This window comes from Rattus rattus, chromosome 1 (assembly GCF_011064425.1).
Source record: "Rattus rattus isolate New Zealand chromosome 1, Rrattus_CSIRO_v1, whole genome shotgun sequence".
NCBI lineage: Eukaryota > Metazoa > Chordata > Mammalia > Rodentia > Muridae > Rattus > Rattus rattus.
Genome location: NC_046154.1, coordinates 255,797,136 through 255,815,087, shown reverse-complemented (window position 1 = coordinate 255,815,087; position 17,952 = coordinate 255,797,136). Strand labels below are relative to the sequence as shown.

The following is a 17,952-nucleotide window of genomic DNA, read 5'->3' as shown; positions in this document are numbered from 1 at the left end:
GGCAGAGGCCACGTTCCAAGTGGCACAGCTGAAGCTCTGCTGCCCCTGCCACCTGCCAGCCCCAGGCCCAGCCCCAGATGGAAGTGATGGACCACAGTAAGGCAGTGTACATAGGGGCCTGCCATGCTCTAGGAGAGCTGTCCCCTAAGCTACTCCACACAGCCACAGTCCCTTTCCAAGGAAGGCTGACCCTCAGCTATTCTACATAGGCACAGTCACTTCCCAATGAGGGCTGACTTCCATCTATGTAACTGTCCCAGTACATAACTGCTGGAGGAGCAGAAAGGCCCCTCTGCCAGGAAGGTGGCTGCTTCCACATAAACTTTGGTAAATAGGGAGTCGGGCTATGCAGCTGCAGAGCCAGCTTCCCCCACATGAGGGCCAAACTGAATCCTGTCTGAGAGCCAAGAGATTGGTGACACAGACAATAACAGCCAATCGGGAACTGCCACTCAGAAGATAGGCTTGCTTGGGACCAATGGGACTCGGGTGGGGGGGTATGAAGGGCGCTCCTCAAGGATTAATAAACGAGCTTTCTGCTGCATTCTCACCTGCTCCCAAGTCTGAGCCACTGTTCCATCCCTTCTCACCCACTGCCCCCAAGGGGGTGCCAGGCAGGACTGAGGACTCAAGCAACACATAGCCACAGTCCCTTCCCAAGGGACATAAGCTACTCCACATAGTCACAGTCACTTCCCAATGAGGACTGTCCTATGACTCCCTACACAGCCACAGTCACTCACTAAGTTTTTCAGTTCTATTGTGGAGCTGAAATTTCAACCAGACAGCAAGCACAGGTTCTGGGACCTCTGCATGGCCAGGTAACAGCTCGTATAGCTCTTACCCCTTGGGGGCCATTCTTATTCAAACTACCATATTCTACTCCACAGTCCCTATAAACTTGTAGTCTCATAATTATGCAAAAATGCATTCAGTCTAACTTCAAAAGTCCCCATAGACTTTCAGTATCAAGACTGCTTTGACCTCTGCCAAGACTCAAAGCATTCTCTTAACTGTAACCCTGTAAAATCAAAATCAGAATGTAGACTGCATACTTCCAACATTCAATCACATAGAATACATATTGCCATTCCAAAAGGGAGGATATAAAGCACAGTGAAGGAACACTGGACCAAAGCAAGACTGAAAACTAGCAGGACAAACATTCTGCATCTCCATGTCTGATGCCAAAGTGCTCTTCAGATCACCAACTCTTTCAGTTCTGTTGACTGAAACACGTTCTCTCCCTTGGGCTGGTACCTCATCCTGTCAGCAGCTTCCTCGGCAGGTATCCTACAGCTCTAGCATCTCCAACATCTTGGCGCCTCCGACACAATCCAGGCTTCACCTTCACAGCTTCGGGTAATGGCCTCTCTGGGCATCCAGGTAGGGACATCTCTGACATACATCTGGCCTCAGGGGCTGTCCTTAGCTGTGGAGGAAGATTCTACAACCTTTTCTTGTATCTCTGACTCTAAAGCCAGAACCATGAAGCTGAGACAAGGCAGAAGCTGCCAAGTTCTGCTGCTTGCTGGGGCTGGTACTCGGCCCCCTCTTTCAGTAAATGTGTTCCCACTTTCAGTTGCCGATGGTTCGCTTCCCTGCTAAAGCTTTAATCCCTTCTCACAAATTGGAAGCTTAGCTGGGCTGGGTCTTGCCCTGAGGTCATCACTGCTTCTTCATTTGGCACCAGGATTTTCTTTGAGTTTTTTTACTCTCCTTGAGCATAGGACCTGGCTCCAACATCACCTTTCCTGATGCTACTTTTCTCCTCACTCTGCACATTTTGTATTTCTCCCTGCTCCTCTCACACCTTTACACTGTGGAACTGTGTAACAGTGGCTACTAATAACCCCATGACAAAGTCAGTAAGTTGTTTTGAAGTCTCCTCTGCCAATGCCATTAATCCAAAATACTTCAGGTATATTTTTTAGGACAGGGATGAAAACATGCACTTTCTTTGCCAAAATATCAAAAGAATGGTGTCTAGCCACTTACTATTCTTCCCCTCTGAAATGTCTTTACTGAGCTGACACAGTTCTGCCCTCAGCACTGCTTTCCATGTTCATATTAGGATGGCCCATTAAGTCCTGCTTACAGTATCCAGCCACTCTTCCAGTCCGAACTCGCAAAGTCTTCTATATTCCTCCAACAAACAGCCTAGTCCGGCCTGCCAAAGCAACCAGCTTTTGTCTTCATCACTTTTCTGTTGCTCTGAAGAGACACCATGACTAAGACAACTCTTATATAAAGAAACATTTAATTGGGGGTTTGCTTACAGTTTCAGAGGTTGGTCCATTATCATGATGGGGGGGAGCATGGCAGCATTCAGACAGGTAGTAGCTGAGTAACTTTACATCCTGGTCCACAGGCAGGGAGAGAACCTGGGCCGAGCATGGGCTTCTTCCAACAAAGCCACACCTACTCCTATAAAAGTGTTCCACTCTCTGGTGACAAGGTATTCAAATATATGAGCCTATGTTCAAAGCACAACCTCACTGTACCAGAGTCCTACCCTAAGGACAGTCAAAACTCCATGGTGAAGATGTTTTCTCTTTTAAGAACAAAGTAATGTGCCTAGTCCTGCCTGACCATGCAAAAAAGATGGCATGACACAGTTCTTGCCCCTGTAGCAGAGCTAACAGGACATAGGCCTCTACCAGTGTTGATGGTTACTGGACACAAGGCTTGCCTGTATAATTTATTTTATGTTGCTTCTTCAGGAGATGTTCTCTCTGCCAAGATTAATGACTTCATGATAATTAGAAGCAGCATGAGCCTGGAAGGCAAGGGTGTGTCTAATGTTCTTGGCAAAATTGTAAATGTTGTGATCTTAAGGCTGTGGGAAAGAACTCTGAAAACATGAGTTTAAAAATGTATAATTTCTCAACTATGCAAAATATATGGATAAAATAGGAATTATATGAGGGGCTAAAAGAACAGAGGCGGCTGCACTATGAGCCAGCTTGTCAGAAAGATACTAAAGAAGGAGATAAAGAAAATTGAGGAGTGTGATCACAGGTCAATATCTCACCCAACTAAGTTTATTGTTTGTGCTTACAAAGGCAAGCAGATTCCTGAGTTCAAGGTTAGCCTCAGACAGAGCAAATTTAGGTCCAGGCATGGTGGAAATGGTAATCTCAGGACAGGATTCCACCGTCTATGCTTATAAAGGCAGGCAGATCTCTGAAATCATTTGCCATATTTTGTTTTGTTTTGTTTGTTTTGTTTTGAATGTACTTGCTGTTTTCTAAGAGTCAGGGGGCTAAGGTCATAAAAATGCTAATTCATGGGATAATCAAAAGGGAACTTTGGTAAACAAGAGAGAGCTACCCAGAGAGAACTGTTTGGAGAGTGAACACAGCCCTTTCAGAATTTTTCTAGCAGCTATTCTGACTTTGGTTGGAAAATCCAACAATTTTTTTTCTAGCAGCTTTTCTGACTTTGGTCAGAAAACCCATGAGCTATCCAGAAATCTTTTAGAATTATTCTCTAGCAGGAGAGCTGTCTCAAGTAGAAAGCTATTTCCAGCAGAAAGCTAACTCAAGCAGACTATACAGCCAAGAGTTATCTACAGAAAACTGTCCAGGGAGCCATCTTGAACAGACTACAGAGCTGTTATCTTGCACTCCATCATTTGACTTCAAGTCATTTCTTTCACTACTCCCAAACACTCCTTCCTCAGAACCCCATCTCTAAGCTGAAGATGGTCCTTGGCAGTAATGGTTTTCTAATTTAGCAGTGAATAGTTTAAAACTGGCTACAGTGCTAAGATCTTGTGCACATGTACAGCTGATTTGAAGTAACCAGTTCAAACCTACAATTTATGTTCAGGTGCCATCCATTTTATGATTGTACACTAGAATACACAGGGTATTGCTTTTTATAACTATCACCTAAGCATGCTAATTCTATTTCTGATACTTATTATTTTCAAGTCTCAATGTCCTAACGCTGTACTAGCCACCTAAACTTATATGCTGCTTGGGTTGAACCTGACATCTACCACGCAGACATCAAGGCCTTGGCTCAAAGTGAAATGCAACCAGAAGCTGGATCTTCTGGTGATGTGCTATATTGAGGATGAGCATCTCTACATTCTGGGTACTTTCCACCCATTTAAATAGCAATGTAATGATGAAGTGGGGATACACATATCCCATCTTCTGTCCATAGGGAAAGGTGGGGGTAATTCATGTCTAAGCTGTAATACTCCACCCTGGCCCCTAAAAGGTTCACATACATTTCAAACTAAAAGGTGCATTGAGTCTATAGCCAGGAATTCTCAATGGTTCAAGCTCCGCTCAAGGACCCAGGTGAAGTTTTCTCTGAGACTCAAGGTAAATTCTTAGTTGTGTAACTCTAACATACAATGATCCAGAGGAAACATTTCCATTCCAAAAGCAAGGGGCAGGGCCGAGAAGGAAGAAAAAGAAGAGGACTGAAAGCTAGCAGTATACACAAACAAATGCACATCAGGGTCAAGGTGGCATGCTAGAAGCTCCGAAGAGCCTGGAAGCACCACGCCAGCTCTGACAGCCATAGAGCACAGTTTTTCTCTTTGGATGGTGTGTTAGTTAGGGTTTTACTGCTGTGAGCAGACACCATGACCAAGGCAAGTCTTATAAAGAACAACATTTAATTGGGGTTGGTTTACAGGTTCAGAGGTTCAGTCCAGTATCATCAAGGCGGGAACATGGCAGCATCCAGGCAGACATGGTACAGGCAGAACTGAGAGTTCTACATCTTCATCTGGAGGCTGCTAGCAGAATATTCACTTCCAGGCAGCTAGGACAAGGATCTTAAGCCCACATCCACAATGACACACCTACTCCAACAGGGCCACACCTTCTAATAGTGCCACTCCCTGGGCTGAGCATATACAAACCATCACAGATGGCTCTCTTCACTGTCTGGAGCTTTCTATGGCAAATACTCCATACCCCTGGCATCTCCAGTTTCCTTAGGTCTTCACTGCATCTAACAGCTTCAGGATCACAGCCTCGTGTGCTGCCCTTTGGTGTGGGAGATGCTACTTGCTACATCTTACCTGGACTCCCAATACTTCAACTTGGATGGAGGCTTCCACCTGCATTCACCAGCAGCACAAGGGGCAGTGATTTCAAGCAGCAGCCAGGGCTCCTAAGACCATAGCTGCATGAGCCTGCACATCTGGGCTTCCCAGAACGATGACGGGAATCTCCATAGGTGACCCCTTGTGTACAGCAGGCCTAGGTGGGACGTCCTTCTCAAAGGAAAGTCTTTTTAATGTGCTAATACTTTTATAATCATTAGTGTCATAGGAAGGATCCTGCCATTCCTGAGATGCCGTGGAGGCAGCTTTTCTACTGTCCTGGTGCAAGTCCATGGTTACTCTCTGCTGTTACTAATCCCTTTAGGCAGCAGGTTTCTCAGTCTTAACTTTACAGTCACTTCTCTTACAGACAAGTTACAAGGTTTACTCACCCTTCTCTGTTTTAACCATCTTCAATGCAAACCTGGAAGCAGCCAGCAAAGCTTGAATTTTCCAAGTTCAGCTTTATGTAAAGTCTCCAGGTGTGGGTAAAATGTAGACAAGTTTCCCTCTACAGTATAACACAAATGGCTTCTGGTTCACTTCCCATTGGAAGCCTATATCAGTCTTTACTCTCCACATTCCTAGTCACATTCTGGGTCCTGAACTCCCTTGAGAACCACCCACTAAGCTCTGCTTAAAACAGTGGTTCTCACCCTTCCTAATGCTACACCTTTAAACCTCATGTTGTGGTGACCCCCAACCATAAATGTTTTTCATTGCTACATCATAACTGTAATTTTGCTACTGTTATGAATTATAACTTAAACATCTGTGTTTTAAAATAGTCTTAGGAGCCCCCATGAAAGGGTTATATGGCCCTCTGAGAGGCCATGACCCATAAGTTAAGGCTTAGAGCCTACCTCTCCAGACTTCTCGATGCCCTCCCGTAAACCAATTACATGGTCAGGCAATTATAGCAGTGACCACTTGTGACAATTGTCCATGGCAGATACAAAGGCGTATGCGACCTGGTGAGCTGACTCCATGGCTCTTAGGACTGAGGCAAGGCAGGAAAATCATGATGGGGCAGAACTGTCTAAATCATGGTGGCCAGGAAGCAGGTGAGAGAAAAAAGCCAGGGACCAACACACTCTTCAAAGTCATAGTCCCAAAGACCCACATCCCTCCAACTAGGCTCTACCTCCTGGTCTCCATCACCTCCTAGCAATACCCCAACCCATCAATGGATAACCCCTTAATTAGCCTAGAGCCCTAGAAAGAACCTAGTAATCACTTCTCACTGACTGGCTCCACCAGCTGGGATCAAGTCTTTAAATCATAGGATTTGGGGGGACTCTTTATGTGCAAACAACTATAGCAGCTGAGGGAAACTTGTCTGTAAAAGAAGAGAATGTAATGTTAAGACACAGGTGGGGGCAGCTCACTCCCTGCATGAGCAGGCAGCATGCAGTGGAGCCACTGTGCTGGAAAGGCTGGCCAGAACAGAGTGGGCTTAGTGGGGAGGTTAGAGCCACAGGGCTGCCACTGATGCTCGGAAGACATCTTTCCCACTGTACTGGTAAAAAGTACTTGGTTCTTTTTTGTTTTTGTTTTTTAATGAATTAAATTCCTTATCAAGATAGTAATTAAATTACATTTCTCCATTCCCTTTCCTTACCTCCAAACTCTCCCATATACTCTTCCTAACTCTTCAAAGTCATGGCTTCTTGTTTTGCTAATTGTTATTATAATAACACTACTCTCTTTAGCCACTACATATTTTTAGCTCACTTTTTCATGTATGTGACAAAGAAGTCTGACACAGAGGAGTGGTGTGGTCAGTAGATGCTCCAGGAAACTACCCAGTGCATTCTGTCAGCCAGGAGACAGAGCAGGAAGAGAGGAGTCAGCTCCTGGTAGAATGGAGGAAGGTGACATCACGTTAGGGTGGCATGTGGAAGCAGCAGGGCAGGGAGAAAACAGGATGAGTTTGATGCAAGGAAGAATAACTTCAGACTTGGAAACCTGGGCCATTACCCTACCCCATCCCCCAGTGCCCAGGATCCTCTGCTGAGCCCTGCTTATAAACTAAGGAAATGTCACCCTATAGTGGTCTGTTCTGGCTTCCTTCTGGGGAAGAGGTGCACCCCAAAGATCCTGGGATCTTTTTCATTAAGCCCAACGAGGTTAAATGGCTGAAAGTCTTCAAACTTTTTCTGCTATTTACATGAAGCTGTAACACACTGCACACTGAAACACCCAGTGACAGATTCAGCCACGTGTCTAAAAGGGTGCAGGATAGACCTGGTGAGAAGGAAAGGGAGATGAGAGCCGGTCACTTCAGACACAGGCGTACAGCATACACGGATGATCTTTAGGGCTATCTGCATATGTACACACTTCTTCACCTACTGTACCTGACTCTGGAAGCACTGGGCTTTCCCGTGTGCTTTGGAGGTGTGCAGACATTGGACCACCGTGAACAACCACCTCACAGGTCTAAGGTGTCTGTTAACCATTATCCCAGCCACGGCCAGGCCATAGACGTGAGGTTGTAGCTGCTCATCCCCCCAAAGAAGGTAAACTCCAACACAGAAAGATAACGTAATAAAATATGTAGGTGTGTCTGAGCATGGTCACAGGACTCAAATTGATTTTCTACAGCCTCTAGACCTCCATCTCTTTCTCTGAGAACTGCCTGTGGGCTCATTTCTTAAAGGGGAAGCGACGACAGCAAGTCTGAACTACCGCAGCCCTCATACCTCTCCAAGGTAGTGATACGGAGAGGGCACATGGACCCTCCACCATGAGGGTTGGGGGTGAGGGGGCAGGAGCAGAAACTCAGGGACTGGGAGGGGGACAGGCAACTCCTCTCTCCACCAGCCACTATCCTCTTGTAAAGAGTGAGAAACTGAGGGCAGTGGGATGTTAGGAAGGTTGGGAGGTAACTCAGGGCAAAGGTGAAGACTGGATGTCCCAAAAGGAAGGGCCACCAGGTACTCCCAAGAAGGCAAATGACTCAGCCATCCCTGCCCTAGGGTAGCCCATGCTCTGCAAGTACACTCCAAGTACCTCCCATGGCTCCAGAGAACGTACAGACAGCCTCTCATGGAATTTGGCTGAAGACCCATGAAACAGAGGCTCCTCCTTCCCATACAGAAGCATGCGTCTTCCTTTATGAACACAAAAGTGAGCTGGCCTCATGTGATAGTCAGATGTCCCTCAGAGACATAATAACTGAAGGAGCAAAAGCACAGGGGTCATTGTACCAAAAGAAATCATTTTTCTTTATGACTATCTCAGCAAGAACTTCCCATTTGCAAAGAGAAAGGGTTTGTTTTGTTTTGTTTTCCACATTAAGAAGGAAAAGAGTAGCCACATTCTTCTTCATTCCTTATTTCCTAAGAAATACTACGGGCATGTATGCATGTTTGTGGATACATGTCTTCATGTGTGTTCCCGCTTATATGCTTGTGTGTGCAGAACACCCCCACGGTGCTGCCTCTCTTTCTACAGACTTCCATCTAGGCTGGGAAGAGGCAACCCCCTGCGTCAGCACTGCCACTCTCCTGGGTAGCAAGCCCCAAGGTATGGCTTCCTAGTGCTGCTCCAGAGCTGTGCTTGGCACTGCTCTTTGATGGCATACATTCCTAAAGCTGGTATTCCACAAAGTTCACTCTAGCTAGGACTGTGAAGCCCGGTACAGACCTCTGTAGGGCATCAGGCTGTCCTTGCAAGTCCCATCAGGCAGCAGCAAGGAGGGTGTTCTCGGGGTGTGCCTTGTGCTTTCCTTGTTCAGCTGAGCCACAGGAAAGCAGTGCTCATTACTTCTCTTGGACTTAAGGACTGTAAGGCTCCGGGAGCCTCTCCCACAACCCGCTCCTTTCATCTTCCCTCATGCCTCATCTTCAGCCTTTAATCACTTCTCCTGATAAGAAAGTTGCTATTCAACTTTGTAGCCCACAGGATACTTCGCTCAGAAATGGCTCAGATCTTCATGCCTGCCGCTATTACCATAATGAGCAGTGGGGCTTAATAAGGAGGGCACATCTTCTGAGGTCGGAGAAGAAAATTACTGTCCATATTTGAATGTGCAGGCCAGGAAACAAACACTCTACCGTGGCACAGGGCACAGGGGTGGGGTGGGGGGAACACAGACAAAGATGGATATGACACAAGACCCTCAGCCTGCTCATTCTCCATGAAAACCGTGTCCCATAACATGAGTTTGGGGTGGCAGGCTCTGTGCAACAGCTGTCCTCAAAGAACAAGGAAGCAGGCCTTGCTTAGAGCTGGGACGACTACCTGAGGATGAGTCCCCCTGGGGCAGCTAGACAACTCAGGCACAAATTCTGTCCCCCCATACCTAAGTCTCCCCACTCTCTCCCTGAATATAAACTTTTCCAGCCCTTTACTACATCTAAGGCTGGGCCTGCTCCTTCTTTCCAGCAGGCCCTGTGGCCACTCTTTTCCTGTCCCCACAGTCCTGCAGCTGCCCAGTTGGAAATCCTGCAGTTGCAGGCTCTGCCCTGCTCTGTGTGTGTGAACTTACCTGTCCTCCCAATTGCCCGATGGCCTAGAATCGCCAGCCCGTGTCTACACACCGACTCCTGCCATCCCATCTCTCTGCCATCCCATGGGACAAAGCCTGTGCCCTCAGCCTGTGGCCACTGCTCCCCCACTTCTGGGCCCAGTTATTCTGGACATTCCTCTGCCTCCTTCAACACAGCTCCTACCCAGCAGGCTTACCAGCCACCAGCCACACTTCAGGTCTGCATGGCCTCTGCTCAGAGCTCCCACCTCTACCAACTGTTCCTTGCTCTACTGCAGGCTATGCCCAAGGCCTCTCCTGGGCATGCTGTCTCCTCAGCACTCTGGCCCTCTCATTCCGGGACACACAGCAGCACCTCACTCCCAGCTTTGCTGCTGTGTCGTTGTCTTGCATGGCCCCAGACCCTGATGACGAGCCCTCAGTGGGCAAGCGTAGACAGAGAACTAGAGAAGGTTACATGGAGCCAGCCTGGGGGTGAGCAAGGTCTGCCGTATGTGCGTCCCACACACTCAGACACGGTTTGCCGTGTGTAACCTGCCCACCCCACATACTCAGATGTGTGCCTGTATGCTACCCAACTCAGGGAAGGCCTGCTGTCTCTTACCTCCTAACATCAACAGCATAGTGGGCCCATCTCACTGTTAGTTCAAAGGCCCTACTACAGGCCAGGCAGGACCCACCTGCCAGTAGGGTCAGTCATTCCAGTCAGTCCTGCCCTCTCCATGTAAGTGGTCTAGGACTCTGTCCTCTCTTTGCAAGGATGTCTGAGGCCAGAAAGTACACGCAACTGATCTGGCACAAGGCCATACAGTATAGGTAGTGTCCCTATATCTCATCAGGGCATGGCAGGCCAGGCCCTGGGCCCCAAGGTCCTGTTCAAGAACTTAGAGTAGCTAAAAATCGCCAGGCAACTCAGAATCCCCACAGCAACACATCCCCACTACAGCACACAAGCCTCACACGACACACCCACACTACAGCACAGGACCCACACACAACACCCCCACACCACAGAACACAAACAGCAGCACATCCACCACATTACAGAGTAACAACCCCACACAACCACACACCCAAACTAGAGCACACAAATGCTGCCCACACAGCATCACTCACCACACCATAGTTCACTAGCCATGAGCAGCAGCACACTCACACTACAGCACGGGGTACTACCTACTCCACACCACAAGCAGCTCTACCTACCCCTTCACCCCGCTTTGCAGCAACCTGCCAGAGCAAAGAAGAAATAAACATTCATTTCAAAGATCCCGTTTCTATTGACCAATTTTGTCTTTAAAAATTTCTGGAAACGATGAAGAAGATGATCTTTAGTTTGGCATTTTGTGACATTTGCTGCTTTAAGGGTACACTGGGTGAGAGAGACATCAACCCATATAAAGCCATTAGCCTACAGCGGCTATTCATACATTCAGTTAGGCACTGGACAGGAAAGTGCATGCTGCCTCAAGTCTGCTACATGGCCCAGGAGCCAGGACATGGCCTCTGAATAATGAGCTGGGCTAGACCTGAGGACCAGTACAGCAGTGGTCAGAAGGACTGATATCGGAAGTAAACACCGTGTGTGTGTGTGTGTGTGTGTGTGTGTGTGTGTGTGTGTGTGTGTGTGTGTGTGTGTGTGTGTGTGTGTGTGTGGCCAGCAGCACTCTGGGAACAGCAATCAGAAGCAGGGGCACAAGGACCAGTACAGCAGTGGTCAGAAGGACTGATATCGGAAGTAAACACCGTGTGTGTGTGTGTGTGTGTGTGTGTGTGTGTGTGTGTGTGTGTGTGTGTGTGTGTGTGTGTGTGTGTGTGGCCAGCAGCACTCTGGGAACAGCAATCAGAAGCAGGGGCACAAGAGTCTTCAGCAGGATAAGCCTCCAAGAGCAATACAAACCCAGTCAGCTCAGCAGACGCTGGTCTCTGATACACCTCGATACTCTCAAGCCACCTACTCCAGCAGCAAGAGACCTTTCCAGCTACCACAGTTCCTACCAGGATCTCTTGCCTCTGGCCTGGCTCTGACCTTGATGATTCTGGAGTCTCTAGCATCCTGGCTGAACTGGCCCCACAAACACAAAAGCCGAGCCTTCGCCACTCTCAAGGGAAGCCATTCTCAAGGTGCGCCTGCTGTCTCTGTCCCACCAGTTGGGAAGTGGGACTTGCCAACTGTGCCACCTCTCCCACTGTCTGCTGTCTCTGAGTGACCTGCCTTGGGACCCCAATGGCATCACTTACAGTTGTCAGGTTCACTGGCCAAGAGTCGTCTCTCCTCTTTATGTGTGAACAATAAACGGTGTGTTAATGGATACTGGACTGCCTGCATCTCTGTGACGCAGAAGTTGCCTTCAAGACAGACGCCTAGAAGTTGTCTGGATTTAGGCCTACAGGACAGGTGGCAGGGGATGCTCCCTCGTCACCCCATTTCCAGCAGACAAGTGTCCACAAGGACCCATGAATGGTTCTTCTAATAAGTAGGTTGGAGTCTGGAGTAAGTGGTCTCCCCAACACCTTCAGGCAGAATTTCAAAGCTGTCACCAACTGAAGATAACTTCAATTACTGAGACGCCATACATGCCAACAGCCAAGGCCTTCGCCATGGAGCCCACTGCTTTGAGGCTGCTCAGAAGGCGACAAAGGGAAGTTCAAGGTCTGTGTCCCAGGAGGCTGTGCATTCCTCAGGGATGGTGTCTTAGGCCCAGAAGCAGGGCCCATCTGCACGATGAAGCTGCTGGGTTTCTGCCAGGATCCTGCTCTTTGGTACAGTCAGGCTACTGGGGATGGGGCAGGGATAGTCTTGCAGATAGGACACCAATGACACCAGGAAGAAGTCTGTCCCAGGGAGCAGCCTTGACAGTCATCCATGGATGGGCAACAGTTCCAGAGGTTTCCTCACAGTGGCTACCAGAGGACAAAAGCACTAGCCACCCCAGTACATCATACAGCTTGGGATCTGTGGGGGAACTACAACATCTGCTTCCCATGCTGTGTGATCTCCTGCCCCCGCCCCACTCTCACCCTGCCTCCGAGGCTCTCCCCTGTGATTCAGAGAGACACACATTATCCATCACTGTACGCAGGCACATGTGAGCAAGCAACAAGGTCCCCGGAAGAGTGGGGCACATACCGTACCTTACACCCAGCAGTAACTCCATGCATGTGTGCATCTGCCCACAAGCCTGACTCCTACACTGCATCCCATGAAGTCTGTGGGCTCAGACCCCGGCATCCCTCAGTTCCAATCCTGAGCCATGAACTCACAGAGCAGGGGCTGCCCTGAAAGTGGGCACTGCCCTGGTTGGAGAATCGCAACTGTGCATAATGGCTGGGAGCAGGGGACCTGAAGGGAAAGGGCCAGACGAGAGAATAAAATTATCTAGACACTACTAACCTAATCTGAATAATGATCACACGGTGGCCCTTTTGTTCAGACTTCTCTAAGCTTCAAACACGAGCCAATCTGGGGTCATCTCTGCACCGCTGCTCCTGTGTATAGGAATGTAATCCTGGGCCAGGTCTCTCCACAGAAATGTGTGCAGCATTTCCAAAGCCATCAAGGTTATCTAAGACCAGTTAGGGTAGTTATAAAGTATTCCAAACAGCCATTCACATGGCTTGGATACAGACTGAAAGTATCCTAGACTCCATGGATCACAGGCTGGTGCTGGGTCAGAAGTCAGCCCTGGACTTGAGGTCACCAGAAAGGCTCTATACCTTGGCCTCCAGAAGGGGCAGTGCACAGCCTGCTCTGCTCTACACCGCTGATCTCAAAGTACACTTTACAAAGCTCTGCCTGCTGACAGCATCGCCTGTGTTCACTTCCAGTTCTATATTAATGACCGGAATTTTTTTCTAAATGGTTGCATAATTTTTCAGTGACACGTCTGACCGCTCTGGGTGTCTTCATTCATTTTCCATGAGGACATTTCCTTTTTATTTTTTCTGTGTGGATTCCCTGTATATTAAGGACATGGGGTGTGATTTAGTTCCAGCTGAGACCCCCCTCCAAAAAAAAGCTATTTCTGATTCTCACCTGCCCTTTAATTTGTGGTGCTTCAAACAAACATTTAGGTTGTCAGTACATGCTCAGAATAATCTAGAGCAATACCTTCCCCTGAGGCTCTTGTCAGTTAAAAACCAACATTTTAGTATCAAGTGTCATAAAAGTGATGTAAATGCTACCCCAAATGTGTGCTGGTGGGCTGCAGCAGGTGCTTCTAAGAGGCTCTGACTCTTGTTCCATTTAGCGAGGCCACAGACAACAAGAACCCAGGAGCTTGGTCCTCCCTGTATGTTCTGTTCCAGGTCAGGGCTCTAGTCTTACTTCAGGGGAAGGGTCTGACACTCCTTTGCTAGGCCTGCTTCCCCTGGTCCTGTGACAGCTATTTATGTAGGGGCTGGGCCCACAGCAGAAAGAAGTGTGTGCCCTCAGGGCATAAGCTGATGCTGGCCTACTCTGAAGAGCTCATATGTCTGAAATGTTCATGGTGGGTGTGTATGTGCACATGTGTGCATGCAGGGGGAAAGCAAGCCTTCCCATGCTGCCCTCCTCACACTACAGATGCAGCGTACACTCCTGTTTCCATCCCTTGGAGTGGAGTGGAGGCTGCCAGTTCCAAATATCTCAGCACTCTAAGACGACATCACTGTTTCTACTCAACAATGGAGCTGTTCTTTCTCTCACATTTGGGGAATGCTACCGTGTGTTGTAGGCGGTCACGTGAATCTGCCTTTAGTACATCATCCAGGATGTCATAACAAGAGTGTGTGGGAAATGGCATCTGGGAACGTAGCTTTTGACATACTCTGTATGTGCTAAAGGAAAATACCAGGCCAGCTTACCAGAACTATTCACATACCTGTGCTAAAACACAAGAGTTTCTCACCTGATTTCAGAGGGCAGACAATGCCCCTGACCAGCCCACAATAAAAGCCTAGTTCCTGGACCCCTAATGGGCATGGCCCCTCATTTTCTGTTGGGAGAGTGTGTTCCATGCATCTCTTGTCAGGAGTATATGGGGACCCTGCCGTGCATGCCTTTCCTTCTTACTGATCAGGTCAGGTCTCAGAGGCATTCCCACTCAGTGTGAGTTATGACCAGGGCTTAGTCATTATTAGCCCTTCTAATGGAGCCCAGATGTCTGGTGACAGGGGGACTCCAATACAAGCAGATGTGCAAACAGTAAACTAGCTTAACACACCTAGGTAAACAAGGATGGTGAAATAGGAGATCAGTACATTGATAAACTCAAGAGTATCTGTATTTAGACTTGAGTGGAATTAGACTGTTATCTTTCCTATTAGTTTCCTCTATTCGGTCATGCTTGTGTTCCTACATGGTATCTGGTAAATCTGTGAGACATGCCTGACCTGTGGACCTCATGTATCCCACATGTAACTCTGCACCTCAGTTTTGATGCCTCCAGCATTCATATGGGGGCACTTAGTCCTCAAGGTGCTAGTACTAAGAGGAGTTAGTACATCCAGGAATGTAGTCCCCTTCACAAGCAGAGCAACACCCTTACCAAAGCATTGAGCCTTAGTCCTTTTCATTCTCAGCCTTAACTACAAGAAGACACAGCACCAAGGCACCATCTTGGAAGCAGACCCCAAAGCTGACAAGGAGCTCTTGGACATCCCTGCCTCCAGAAGCATGGAAAATATGTCTATTATTTATAAATGATCTCATCTCAGAGACCTATGGAGACCAGAGATGGATACAGACATGGAGAGAGATGACTGGCTGACAGAGGCATACTGCACAGCACTCCAGTGTCCAAGGCCAGGACAAACTGACATGCCCGAGCTCTGTTAAATGGATCATGAATTTCTCTCTTTCTGTGGGAACTATGGGAATAAACTCCCAGAAGGACACATGCCAGAGGGGACAGGCACGCTCCAACCTTATCTTACTCATGCACAAAGTATGGATCTACCAGGCTGCAGGGCTTAAAAAAATAAACCCGATGCAATTTTAGCATTGCATGTTCTCCCCAAGTATCTAAATTCCTCTTTTTTCACACACCTGCTTCTTGGCCTGCCTGTCACCGGCAGTTTTAAATCCTCCAGAATACATCTAGCAACTTACTTATCAGCTCCGATTTCTTTCTTTTAAATTGTGTGCTCGATGTGTGTGTGTGTGTGTGTGTGTGTGTGTGTGTGTGTGTGTGTGTGTGTGTGTGTTCATGTGTAAAAGAACATGTGTGTCAAAGATACAGATGGAGGCCAAAGGACAACCTGCCCTCCGTCCTCTGGAGTCAGGTCTTGATGTCCTCCAGACTAGCCGTCTCTCCGGGATTCGTCTGTCTCCACCTCCCATCTCCCAGCAGAGTAGGGAGTACAGGACTCCACATGGGCTCTGGCAGTCATGACAAGTGTTTTACCCACTAAGTTATCTCCCTCAACTCCGGCTTCTAACCTCCTTGTTTTTAATTACTGCTTTCTTTATTGTTATAAATGGACTAATTTCTCCTCTTTTTGAGCTAAAGGTGAACTTTGTTTATTTTGGATAATTTTAAATAAAATCACTTGAGTTTGACATCTACTTACAAGCCTAAAACCCTTTCTGTAACTCCACGATCATTTTCACCTTGACCCGTGTTAATGCTAAAGCTTGGTCATCTGTTTCCCAGACTGTTAGTGTCTGGTTTGGTTTTTTTTTTTTTTTTAATTAATTTTATTTACTCTTTTTTCCTTACATCCTGACCACGGTTTCTCCTTCCTCTCCTCCCATTCCTCCATCTCCCCTTTCTCTCAGATCCACTGCCCCCCCCTTTCCCTTCAGAAAAAAAGCAGGCCTCCCAGGGATATCAACAAACATGGTATAGCAAATTTTAGTAAGACTAGGCTCGTGCCCTCATTTAAGACTGGATGGGGTGACCCAGGAGGAGGAAAGGAAGAGTTAGAGACAGCCCCTGCTCCCACTGTTATTCAAGTCCAACTTGAATACAAGCTATAAGCCCTAACACAGAGGTAGAGGACCTTGGTCAAACCCATACAAGCTCTCTGACTGCCATCCTTCAGTCTTTGTGAGCCTCTATGAGCTCTGGTTAGTTGATTTTGTAGTCCATGTTCTCCTGGTGGCCTTGACCCATCTGGATCCTACAATCCTTCCTCCCCTCTTCTGCAGGATTCCTCAAGCTCTGCCTGAGGTTTGGCTGTGGGTCTTTGCATCTGCTCCTATGAGTTGATGGACGAAGCCTCTCTGATGACAGTTATGCTGGGCTCCAGTCTGAGAGTACACAGTATTATCATTATGAATCATGTCATTGATGTTTTTATTCTCCAGTCATGTTTGCTTCTATCCTAGGTCTCTGGACTATCCAACCTCTAGTTCCTGGCCATCCAGGCAGTGTCAGGCGTGGGCTCCCTCTTGTGGTGTGGGTCTCAAGTTGGAGCAGTCACTAGGTGTCGTTTTGAAGAACTGCGTCGGGTGAAGGCAGCCTACATGGATGGCTACTCTGATTCTGAAAACTTTCTGGCTAAGGTTGGATGACTTTTTTCTATGTTACAGCACCTTAAAAGACGGATTCTCTGTTAAAACTTAGTTTCTATCCAGAGCTTGTCAACCCCTCTCATTATCAGACTCAGAGTGACGTCATTTTATCCAGATGAAATTGGACTTGGTTTCCTTCTGTAGGTGCTCTGCTCAGTTCCTCTGTATGTTCACACAGCTGGAGAAGTGCAAGGCTCATGGCTTTCATGATGATACATGTGCAGCCACCACTCAGTACCATAGGAGACATGAGGGCCTGTACCACCAAGGCTGTCCGTCTACCACCCATCTGACATGCTTCTGGCTCTGAGCTGAGGTGGCAACCCCAATGCAGAGTCTGTGCATGGACCACACAGGATCCACACTGACTCCCCACAGACTGTTCTACTGTGCAGACATGTTTCCTCCTCCTCAACCTGAATGGCAACTGCGCAGCCTCTTTGCACGGTGAAGCCCCTGTCCTTTCACTGTGACTGTCAGGCTCTCTCTTCTACTCACTGGCTCTCTCTGGAAATACTGCTTCTCTCTGCCCTACAGCTCCTTCTGTTTCCCCATCCCATCCAAACAGGCTTTTCTCTCAGACTCACTCTTGTTGCCTCCCACACTCCTTTGCTGTGAGATATACTAGGTCCTCTTTCCAATGTGCCTGTCTGGTCACCACCCCCAAACCTGCTGAACCTCAATATTCCTTGCCCTGGCTATAAAATCCTTTCAGGAAAAAAAGGGGGCTGTCCCTGCCTGTATTGCTCCTCTCCTTTTGCAGGTAGTGGTCACCAGGCTCAATTATGACAGCGACACTCTTCTCATGTCTCTTCTGATTTCTCTTCCCTGTCCCTCTGCAGGTGCCCATAACAGAGAGTCTCATGTTTTCCCCAGTGGAGGATC

General features: G+C 47.9%; 1 protein-coding gene and 1 non-coding gene across 3 annotated transcripts in view; one reads left to right on the top strand and one right to left on the bottom strand.

The window, feature by feature from the left end:
• The window catches only part of Tbc1d22a (TBC1 domain family member 22A), a 291,146-nt gene that overhangs the window by 29,117 nt on the left and 244,077 nt on the right, over positions 1-17,952 (bottom strand). The window lies entirely within an intron of this gene.
• LOC116890428 lies at positions 3,353-3,415 on the top strand. The gene has a single exon (XR_004386626.1). It is a non-coding gene; the product is annotated as a U7 small nuclear RNA (small nuclear RNA).